The sequence below is a fragment of the Ovis aries genome, chromosome Y (genome assembly GCF_016772045.2).
Source record: "Ovis aries strain OAR_USU_Benz2616 breed Rambouillet chromosome Y, ARS-UI_Ramb_v3.0, whole genome shotgun sequence".
In the NCBI taxonomy this organism is placed as follows: domain Eukaryota; kingdom Metazoa; phylum Chordata; class Mammalia; order Artiodactyla; family Bovidae; genus Ovis; species Ovis aries.
This window is the reverse complement of record NC_082741.1, coordinates 880055-890803: the sequence shown is the minus strand read 5'-3', so window position 1 is coordinate 890803 and position 10749 is coordinate 880055.

The window sequence follows — 10749 nt, the reverse complement described above, 5'->3', positions numbered from 1 at the left end:
ATTGACAAGAGAGGTATTAGAACAAGGTTCCAATAAAGCTTTATTGACAAAAAGCGTGGTGGAACAGATACCAATAAAGCAAGATGACCACACAGGTGAAAGCCTTGTTGACCGGACAGGTGGTAGGGAGAAAGGGTTCCAGTAAAGGTTTATTGGCAAAAAGCCTAAAGGGGAAGGCAACGGGGGGACCCTCAGGAGGGACCCCCAGGAGGGCCCCCAGGGGGACAGAGCAACTGGCCACCGAGTGCATTTGCTTGATTAAACTGCCAGCAGCCCTTTCTCAGCCAGATCCCCTGAGGCTGTGGAATCAATCCCGGGTCTTCACTTAAGGCGATTAGTTTAGTGATGAGATGGAGCATTGAAGAGGATCAGCACCTCCCTGAGACTGAACCGTGAAATTCAGGGTCAGACCTTGGATTCACTCTTGCGGGAGCAGAAAATGGTAACCGACCAGGGTTTCCTGGCCTCCTTAATCAATGGAGACTGATCAGGGACGACAGAGGATGAGATGGCTGGATGGCATCACCGACGCGGCGGACATGAGTTTGAGTGAACTCCGGGAGTTGGGGATGGACAGGGAGGCCTGGCGTGCTGCAGCCCGTGGGGTCGCAGAGTCGGACACGACTGAGCAACTGAACTGCAGCTAAGGAAGGATGGGGGTCGGATCCACGGCTCAGAACCTCTGACTATTCGACCATCAGCACATCTCATTCTCCAGATGGCTGGTCACCCTCCCGTCGGCCACAGTCTCTGATCTCAGGACCCGTGAAGGGACTTGAAGGAACAGGACGTTTATCTGCCCAGTCCTCAATCTTGACGGCAAGTGCAGGTTGCCTGGGGGAGGGGCCGTTCAGAGACCTGCCCCTGGGCCAGCTTCAGTCTCAGTTCAGTCGCTCAGTCGTGTCTGACTCTTTGTGACCCCTTGGACCACAGCACGCCAGGCCTCCCTGTCCATCACCACCTCCCAGAGTTCATCGAAACCCATGTCCATCGAGTCGGTGATGCCATCCAGCCATCTCATCCTCTGTCGTCCCCTTCTCCTCCTGCCCTCAATCTTTCCCAGGATCAGGGTCTTTTCAAATTAGTCAGCTCTTCACATCAGATGGTCAAAGTATTGGAGTTTCAGCTTCAACATCATTCCTTCCAATGAATGTTCAGGACTGATACCCTTTAGGACGGACTGGTTGGATCTCCTTGCAGTCCAAGGCACTCCCAAGAGTCTTCTCCAACACCACAGTTGAAAAGCATCAATTCTTCGGCACTCAGCCTTCTTCACAGTCCATCTCTCACATCCATACGTGACCACAGGAAGAACCATAGCCTTGACTAAACAGACCTTTGTTGGCAAAGTGATGCCTCTGCTTTTTAATACGCTGTCTAGGTTGGTCATAACTTTCCTTCCAAGGAGTAAGCGTCTTTTAATTTCATGGCTGCAGTCACCATCTGCAGTGATTTTGGAGCTCAAAAAAATAAAGTCTGACACTATTTCCACTGTTTCCCCATCTATTTCCCATGAAGTGATGGGACCAGATGCGATGATCTTCATTTTCTGAACGTTGAGCTTAAAGCCAACTTTTTCGCTCTCCTCTTTCATCAAGAGGCTTTTTAGTTCCTCTTCACTTTCTGCCATAAGGGTGGTGTCATCTGCATATCTGAGGTTATTGATATTTCTCCTGGCAATCTTGATTCCAGCCTGTGCTTCCTCCAGCCCAGCGTTTCTCATGATGTACTCTGCATAGAAGTTAAATAAGCAGGCTAACAATATACAGCCTTGACGTACTCCTTTTCCTATTTAGAACCACTCTGTTGTTCCATGTCCAGTTCTAACTGTTGCTTCCTGACCTGCATATAGGTTTCTCAAGAGGCAGGTCAGGTGGTCTGGTATTCCCATCTCTTTCAGAATTTTCCAGTTTATTGTGATCCACACAGTCAAAGGCTTTGGCATAGTCAATAAAGCAGAAATAGATGTTTTTCTGGAACTCTCTTGCTTTTTCCATGATCCAGCAGATGTTGGCAATTTGATCTCTGGCTCCTCTGCCTTATCTAAAACCAGCTTGAACATCTGGAAGTTCACGGTTCACGTATTGCTGAAGCCTGGCTTGGAGAATTTTGAGCATTACTTTACTAGCATGTGAGATGAGTGCAATTGTGTAGTAGTTTGACCATTCTTTGGCATTGCCTTTCTTTGGGATTGGAATGAAAACTGACCTTTTCCAGTCCTGTGGCCACTGCTGAGTTTTCCAAATTTGCTGGTATATTGAGTGCAGCACTTTCACAGCATCATCTTTCAGGATTTGAAACAGCTCAACTGGAATGCCATCACCTCCACTAGCTTTGCTTGTAGTGATGCTACCTAAGGCCCACTTGACTTCACATTCCAGGATGTCTGGCTCTAGATGAGTGATCACACCATCCTGATTATCTTGGTCACGAAGATCTTTTTTGTACAGTTCTTCTGTGTATTCTTGCCACCTCTTCTTAATATCTTCTGCTTCTGTTAGGTGCAGAGCATTTCTGTCCTTTATTGAGCCCATCTTTGCATGAAATGTTCCCTTGGCATCTCTAATTTTCCTGAAAAGATCTCTAGTCTTTCCCATTCTGTTGTTTTCCTCTATTTCTTTGCATTGATTGCTGAAGAAGGCTTTCTTATCTCTCCTTGCTATTCTTTGGAACTCTGCGTTCAAATGGGCCAGCTTGGATCCCTGCGATCAGGAAATCAGGTTTTTTGGCTTTTAAAACACTCCAGGTCTGATGTGTAAAATCAAAGATTCAACACGAGCTAGTTACTGGGTGGTTCTGTCAATAAAGGGTCCACCTGTCAGTGCAGGAGACCCAAGTTCGATCCCTGGGTCGGGAAGATCCCCTGGAGGAGGGCATGGCAACCCACTCCAGTATTCTTGCCTGGGGAATCCCGTGGACAGAGGACTCAGGCAGGGTCCATGGGGTCTCAAAGAGTCAGACACGACTTAGTGACTAAACCAGCAGTCATTACATGAGAAATGGTTGCGTCAACCGCAAAATGCAGATTAAAAAAAACAAACCTTTTTTTTTTTTAATGCACTTCTCTGGCAGTGCAGTTTCCATTACAGAAGACACAGGTTCAATCTCTGATCGGGGAACTAAGACCCCGTGGACTGTGGGTGGCGAAAACATAGGGAAAAAAAAAACACACACACACTCATCTAACATCTCTGAAACTGGGATGTTGCTCTGGGTTGAAGACTGTTCCCCTAAAATTCCTGGAACCTTGGGTCTCTGCAGGTGTGATAAAGGCAAGGGTCTGAGATGAGGTCCTCCTGGGTGGGGGTGGCACTAAACCCAAGGATGGGGTCCTTATAAGACTCGGAACAGGAGAGACACGGATGCAGAGGAGAAGCCACGTGGAGACGGAGGCGGAGACGGGAGGGAGGCGGCCACCAGCCCAGGGACGGACGCCTGCAGCCCCCAGAAGCCGGAAGAGGCGGGGAGGACCCTCCCCTGGAGCCTCTGCAGGGAGCTCAGACCTGGGACTCCCTGACCTCAGACGTCTGGTCTCCTTTTCGCGAGAATGCCCTCAGTTCACGGGTTAACTTTGAAGAAACTCCACCTTCCTGCTTCATACCGCAGGGGCTCTGCAGGGAATCAATGTACGGATTTTTAAGTAACATTTATTTATTTGGCTTCCCTGGGTCTGAGTCGTGGCCTGTGGAATCTTCGCTCTTAAGGGGAACGTGAGTGCTTCTTAGCCCAGTGGCTCGGGTAGTAGAAAAAAAACTCTGCCTGCAATGCTGAAGACACAGGAGACGAGGTTCCATCCCTGGGTGGGGAAGATCCCCTGGAGGAGGAAACGGCAACCCCCTCCAGCACTGTGTGAGTCATTCAGTCATGTCCCACTCTGCGGCCCCTTGGACATAGCCCACCGGGGTCCTCTGTCCATGGGATTCTCCAGGCAAGAACACGGGGGTGGGTTGCCATTTCCTGCTCCAGGGGATCTTCCCCACCCAGGGATCGAACCCGCATCCCCTGCATTGCAGGCGTATCCTTTATCAGTGAATCACCAGGGAAGCGCCCCTGTTCTGCTGAAAGTGAAACTCTAAGTCGCTCAGTCATTCTTTGAACCCGGGTCTCCTCTGTGGCAGGCAGATTCTTTACCATCTGAGCTACCGGGAAAACCCCCATGGACAGAGGAGCCCGGAGGGCTACAGTCCATGGGGTCGCGAAAGGGTCGGACACGACTGGGCAGAAGCTCGCATGCCAAGTGTTTCTTATCTAAGCCCCCAGCTCGTGGCGATTCGTCACACGCTCCCCAGAAAACCCCTATGGATTTCTTACCGAAGGAGGAAACAGACAGAACAGGCTCCGTCTTGAGAGCAGGACCCCATCTCGGGCCGGACTGTGGACTTTGAGCGCTATACCCAGTATCTATGGAAACGACAACCAACTGGAAAACCAACCCCCCCCCCCCCCCGCCCCCGGATGGAAGAACCGCAGGATCCGTATCTAGACTCTCGGTCAGCTAAAAGAATACCCCAATTATCCGTGTGACCGAACGGCATCATACATTCTATTCTGCTTACTGGGGCATGACCACAGGCCTATTGATAATCGTCCACCGTTAACCACCTAGGCTTAAGGCATACGAATCACGGGTTAACTTTGCGTCTTTCTTTCCCTTCATTCAGACTAGTTTCAGGGAATTTGGGGAGGTGGGTTTGGGCATGGATGCTTAGGGTATATAGCGTTTTCAGAAAAACTGGTCGGGATCCTTGGCCAAGAGGAGACTCTGCCTGGGGCCCGCCGGTGTAATCAACCGCACTCCACGATCTGCATCGTCCTTCTGAGTGAGTGTGTTTCCCACAACACGTGGCTACATGATGAGTAACTGGAGGGTCAGAGCGCTGGGGGACTGGCGGACGGCAGGGTTCATCTCTCAGAGGGGCAGCCACAACTCTTGTGTCTTGCAGCGGGGGTCTGAGGGTAAGGAGGTACGGAGTGGGCGTGAGGAAGATGGTATCACCTGAGCCTCAGATGCGGGGGAAGTGGGGAGAACCTGGGGGGCGGGAGGGTGGGGGCCATGCCATCCTCATCCTTTGCACTTGGCCTGAGAGGGCGGGGCTGCCCGATGTCTGGGGATTACAAGAAGACTCTTGGGAGTCCGTTGGACTGCAAGGAGATCCAATCAGTCCATCCTAAAGGAAATCAGTCCTGAATATTCATTGTAAGGACTGAGGCTGAAGCTGCAACTCCAATAGTTTGGCCACGAGATGCAAAGAGCTGACTCACTGGAAAGACTCTGATGCTGGGAATGATTGAAGGCAGGAGGTGAAGGGGACGACAGAGGATGAGATGGTTTGAAGGCATCACCAACTCAATGGATATGAGTTTGAGTAAACTCTGGGACTTGGTGACAGACAGGGAGGCCTGGGGTGCTGCAATCCATGGGGTTGAAAAGAGTCGGACACGACTGAGTGACTGGACTGAAACCTTGACAAAGTCCAAAGCACCCAGGGAAATCCTTGTAACCGAGCAGGACCGTAAGGCGCCTTTGCAGGGAGAGACCCCCTCCCCTACGCCCTCCCATTTACTTCCTCCCTAAAGTTCACGGCTAACCATTTCTGATGCACACTTCCTGAATGGTTTTGCAGATGCTGAAATCACCACCAGGTGGCTGGCGCCTGAGTACTGAGGGCTGAGAACCTTACACCCCCGCTCCACCTCCCAGACGTTCCAATGGCCCCTCAGGCACCACGCAGCCTTTTAAAGTTTGACTGAAACCCTTCGCGGGGGGGAGTTTGCCCTTTTTGAGCACCCGTCCAGCACCCGTCCAGCACCTGCTGTAATAAAGCTGCCCTCTCCTTCACCAGCACCCACGGTCAGGAGGTTGGCTATATCTCTGTGCAGGTGAGTGGACCCCAGTTTTATCTACTCATTAGACCAAGTGATCCTCCAGAGCCCAGGGAAAGAAGAAACCAAAAGTAGAAGCCCAAACACCCTCTTCTTAGGTTTTTATTCAAGGAAAATGCTCAGTATTGCATTAAAATGTTGCGAGTCCCTGGGACAGCAAGATCAAACCAGTCAATCCTAAAGGACATCAACCCTGAATGTTCACTGGAAGGACTGAGGCTGAAGCTGCAGCTCCAATACTCTGGCCACCTGATGCGATGAGCTGACTCATTGGAAAAGAGCCTGATGCTGGGAAAGACGGAAGGCGGGAGGAGAAGGGGGCGACAGAGGAAAAGATGGCTGGATGGCATCACCGACTCAATGGACACAAGTTTGAGCAAACTCCAGGAGTTGGTGATGGACAGGGAGGCCTGGCATGCTGCGGTCCATGGGGTCGCAAAGAGTCGGACACGACTGAGCTGTAACAAAGCTGCACGTAACGTAAAGCTGTTTTAAGTGAGCTCGCAAGATCTCAGGCCTTTCCCGGTGCTGTGCAGACATCACGCCTGTCACGTCACATTCCCAACCCCACCAAGGAGACCCTGTCCCCAGTAGAAGCCACTCCTCATCCCCTTCCTCCCGTCCTTGGCACCACAATCCCACTTGCTGTCTCTGCGGACCTGCCTGTTCTGGACGTTTCCCACCAGTGGAGCCCGACACCGTGCGCCATTCTGCCTGCCTCTCCCACTGAGCAGCGTGTGCGAAGCGTCCCCCCGCGCTGTGGCCTGTCAGAGCTTCACTCCTTTTCATGGCTGCGTCATAGTCCACTGTGCGTGGACCCCATGCTGTTTATCCATTTGTCCAACTACCCACTTATCCATCCATACACCCATCCATCAACCCAGCCATCCATCGACTTATCCACTCACCACCCTTCCATCCATCCACCTATCCATCCATCCACTCCCTCATCTGTTCATCCACCCACCTGCTTACCCATCCACCCATTTACCCACTCACCCACCCTTCCACCCACCCACCCTTCCACCCATCCACCCATTTACCCACTCACCCACCCTTCCACCCACCCACCTGCTTACCCATCCACCCATTTACCCACTCACCCACCCTTCCACCCACCCACCTGCTTACCCATCCACCCATTTACCCACTCACCCACCCTTCCGCCCATCCATCCATGCACCTGGGTGATCTCCATACCCATGGCCGTTGTAAACAGCGCTGTTATGAAAATTACTGTAGAAAGTCTCTCTCGGACAACTCCTCACATATTTCAGGTGTCCGTGTAGAGTGGGGCAAGTAGGTACCATGGAACTTCTATGTCTGACTGTTTAAGCGTTAGCCGCTTAGTCGTGTCCGACTCTGCGACCCCATGGACTGTAGTCTGTCCATGGAATTCTCCAGGCAACAATTCGGGAGTGGGTTGCCATTTCCTTCTCCATGTCTGACTTCTAAAAGAAACTGCTCAGCTGTTTCCCACAGCGGCTGCCCTACCTTACCTTCCCACCAGCAGCGCCAAAGAAGCCAATTTCTCCGCATCCCTGCCAGCACTTTCCCCCCTTGTATTGTCATCAGCGATGACAGAAACGAGTACTATTGCTATCCTCGTGTTTTCCTTTAAGGGAGTAACATTTTTCATTTTTTTCAGTCTGGAGACTGCACCAGCTCTAAAGCTCTTTAGCTTGCTGCCCTGAAACCAGAGGGGACGTGCTTGGATGTTCTTAGACATCACCTTGTGTTGGGTAACTGTGGCTCCTGTGCTGTTTCAGAGCAGATGAGGGGGCCCTAGGAACAAGAGAACCCTCCTCAGGGTCCCGGAGGCCGCACGTCCAAGACCCTGGAGGGGGCATATTCAGCGTCTGGTGAGGGCTCCTGCTGGTTCTCAGAGGGTGTCGTCTCGCTGTGTGACCCCGTGGTGGAGGGACAAGGGAGCTCCCTAGGGAGTCTTTCATGAAGACGTGCCGTGGGACTCCATCTGCATAACCTGTCACTTCCCAAACGCCCCCCACCCCGACACCATCACCCTGGGTGGGGTTCCAAGGACCCACTGTTAGCACCAAACTTCTCCAATGTTAAAGTCCCAGAGTTCTGTCTCCTGCATCTGTGGGTCTGTGCCACCGGATTCAACGAAGCTTAGCTGGTAAACACCGTTCTCAGTCAAGGCTGGTGGAGTCTGTGGGCGTCGGACCCATATACAGAGGTCCGACTGCAGGAAGGCAACGTGGTTCTCTGCGGGCACGCTCAGTCGTGTCTGACTCTTTTGTGACCTCACAGGCTGTAGCTCACCAGGCTCCTCTGTCCATGGGATTCTCCAGGCAAGAATACTGGAGTGGGCTGCCATTCCCTTCTCCAGGGCCTCTTCCCGACCAAGGGATGGACGCAGAATCTCCCGGAGCTGCTGCATTGCAGGCAGGACTCTTCACCGCTGAGTCACCGGGGAAGTCACTGGTTGTCTGAGGAGGCTGTACAAATAGCTCAGGAAAGAAGTGACAGGCAAGGGGGAAAGGGAAAGATATGCCCAACTGAACGCAGAATTCCAGAGAACAGCAAGGAGAGAAAAGCAAGCCCTGTTAAGTGAACAGAGGGAAACAACAGAACGGGAAAGACTAGGCATTTCCTCACGAAAACTGGGGCCATCAGGGAACATTTCATGCAAGGATGAGCATGAAAAAGCACAGAAACGGTAAGGACTGAATAGAAGCATGAGATGAAGCAGAGGGGCAAGACACAGAAAAACTGTACAAAAAAAAAAAAAGATCTTAATGACCCGGATAACCACGACGGTGTGGTCACTCACCTAGAGCTGGACAGCAAGGAGTGTGAAAGCAAGCGGGCCTCAGAAAGCACCAATACAGACAAAGCTAGTGGAGGTGACGGCATTCCAGTTGAGCTGTTTCAAATCCTGAAAGATGATTCTCTGAAAGTGCTGCAGTCAACACGCCAGCACATTTGGAAAACTCAGCAGTGCCCACAGGACTGGAGAAGGTCAGTTTCCATTCCAATCCCAAAGAAAGGCAATCCCAAAGAACGCTCAAATCACCATACAATTTTACTCATCGGACGCGCTAGCAAGAATTATGCTGAAAATCCTTCAAACCAGGCTTCGGCAGTAACTGAACTGAGAACTTCCAGATGCTCAAGCTGGGTTTAGAAAGGGCAGAGGAACCAGAGATCAAATTGCCAAAACTCGCTGGATTACAGAAAAAGCAAGGGGATGCCAGAGAAACATCTACCTCGATTTCACTGACTACGCTAAAGCCTTGGACTGTGTGGATCGTTAACGAACAGTGCGAAACTCTCCAAGAGATGGGAATACCAGACCACCTGACCTGCCTCTTGAGAAATCTGTATGCAGGTTCAGGAAGCAACAGTTAGAACTGGACATGGATGGACTCAGAGGGAGAGGGAGAGGGTGGGATGATTTGGGAGAATGACATTCTAACATGTATACTATCATGTGAATTGAATCGCCAGTCTATGTCTGATGCAGGATGCAGCATGCTTGGGGCTGGTGCATGGGGATGACCCAGAAAGATGTTATGGGGAGGGAGGTGGGAGGGGGTTTCATGTTTGGGAATGCATGTAAGAATTAAAGATTTTAAAATTTAAAAAATAAAAAACTAAAAAAAAAAAAAACAAAAAACTGGACATGGAACAACAGACTGGTTCCAAATCAGGAAAGGAGTACGCCAAGGCTGGATATTGTCACCCTGCTTATTTAACTTCTATGCAGAGTACATCATGAGAAACGCTGGGCTGGAGGAAGCACAGGCTGGAATCAAGACTGCCAGGAGAAACATCAATAACCTCAGATACGCAGATGACACCACTCTAGGAGCAGAAAGTGTAGAGGAACTAAAGAGTCTCTTGATGAGTGAAAGACGGGAGTAAAGAAACTGTCATGAAGCTCAACACTGAGAAAACTAAGGTCATGGCATCTGGTCCCATCAGTTCACGGCAAATAGATGGGGAAACAGCGGAAGCTGTAGCTGATTTTATTTTTTAGGCTCCCAAATCACTCTGGATGGTGACTGCAGCCACAAATTAAAAGACGCTTGCTCCTTGGAAGAAAAGCTCTGACAAACCTAGACAGCATCTTAAAGAGCAGAGACATCACTTTGCCAATAAACTGCCCACACAAAGCTATGGTTTCTCCAGCAGTCATACACAAGTGTGACAGCTGGACCATAAAGAAAGCTGAGCGCCAAAGAATGGTTGCTTTCAGACTGTGGTGCTGGAGAAGACTCTTAAGAGTCCCGTGGACTCCGAGGAGATCCAACCAGCCCATCCTAAAGGAAATCCGTCCTGAATATTCACTGGAAGGACTGATGCTGAAGATGAAGCTCCAATACTTGGGCAACCTGATTCAAAGAGCCAACGCATTGGAAACGACACTGATGCTGGGAAAGACTGAAGGCAGGAGGAGAGGGGAGGACACAGGATGAGACGGTTGGATGCTGTCACGGATCAATGGACATGAGTTTGAGCAAACCCTGGGAGACAGTGAGTGTGCTGCAGTCCGTGGGTGGCAGAGAGATGGACGTGAATTAGCGACTCACACAGACGCCCCTCTCTCAGAACCAGGGTCTCTGCAGGGGCAGCAACACCTACCCACTACCTCAAGGTTAGAAAAGACCCACTTTCTTTCCATCACTTTTTAAAATAGCACTGTAACTTAAAAAAAATTGCTTTTGTGAACTAAAGAACCTCCCAGCCGATGCAGGAGACCAGGGTTCAGTCCCTGCCTCAGAAAGATCCCCTGAAGGAGGAAACGGCAACCCACTCCAGGATTCTTGCCGGGAGAATCCCCCGGACAGACAAGCCTGGCGGGCTACAGTCCACAGGGTGGCAAAGAACTGGACACGA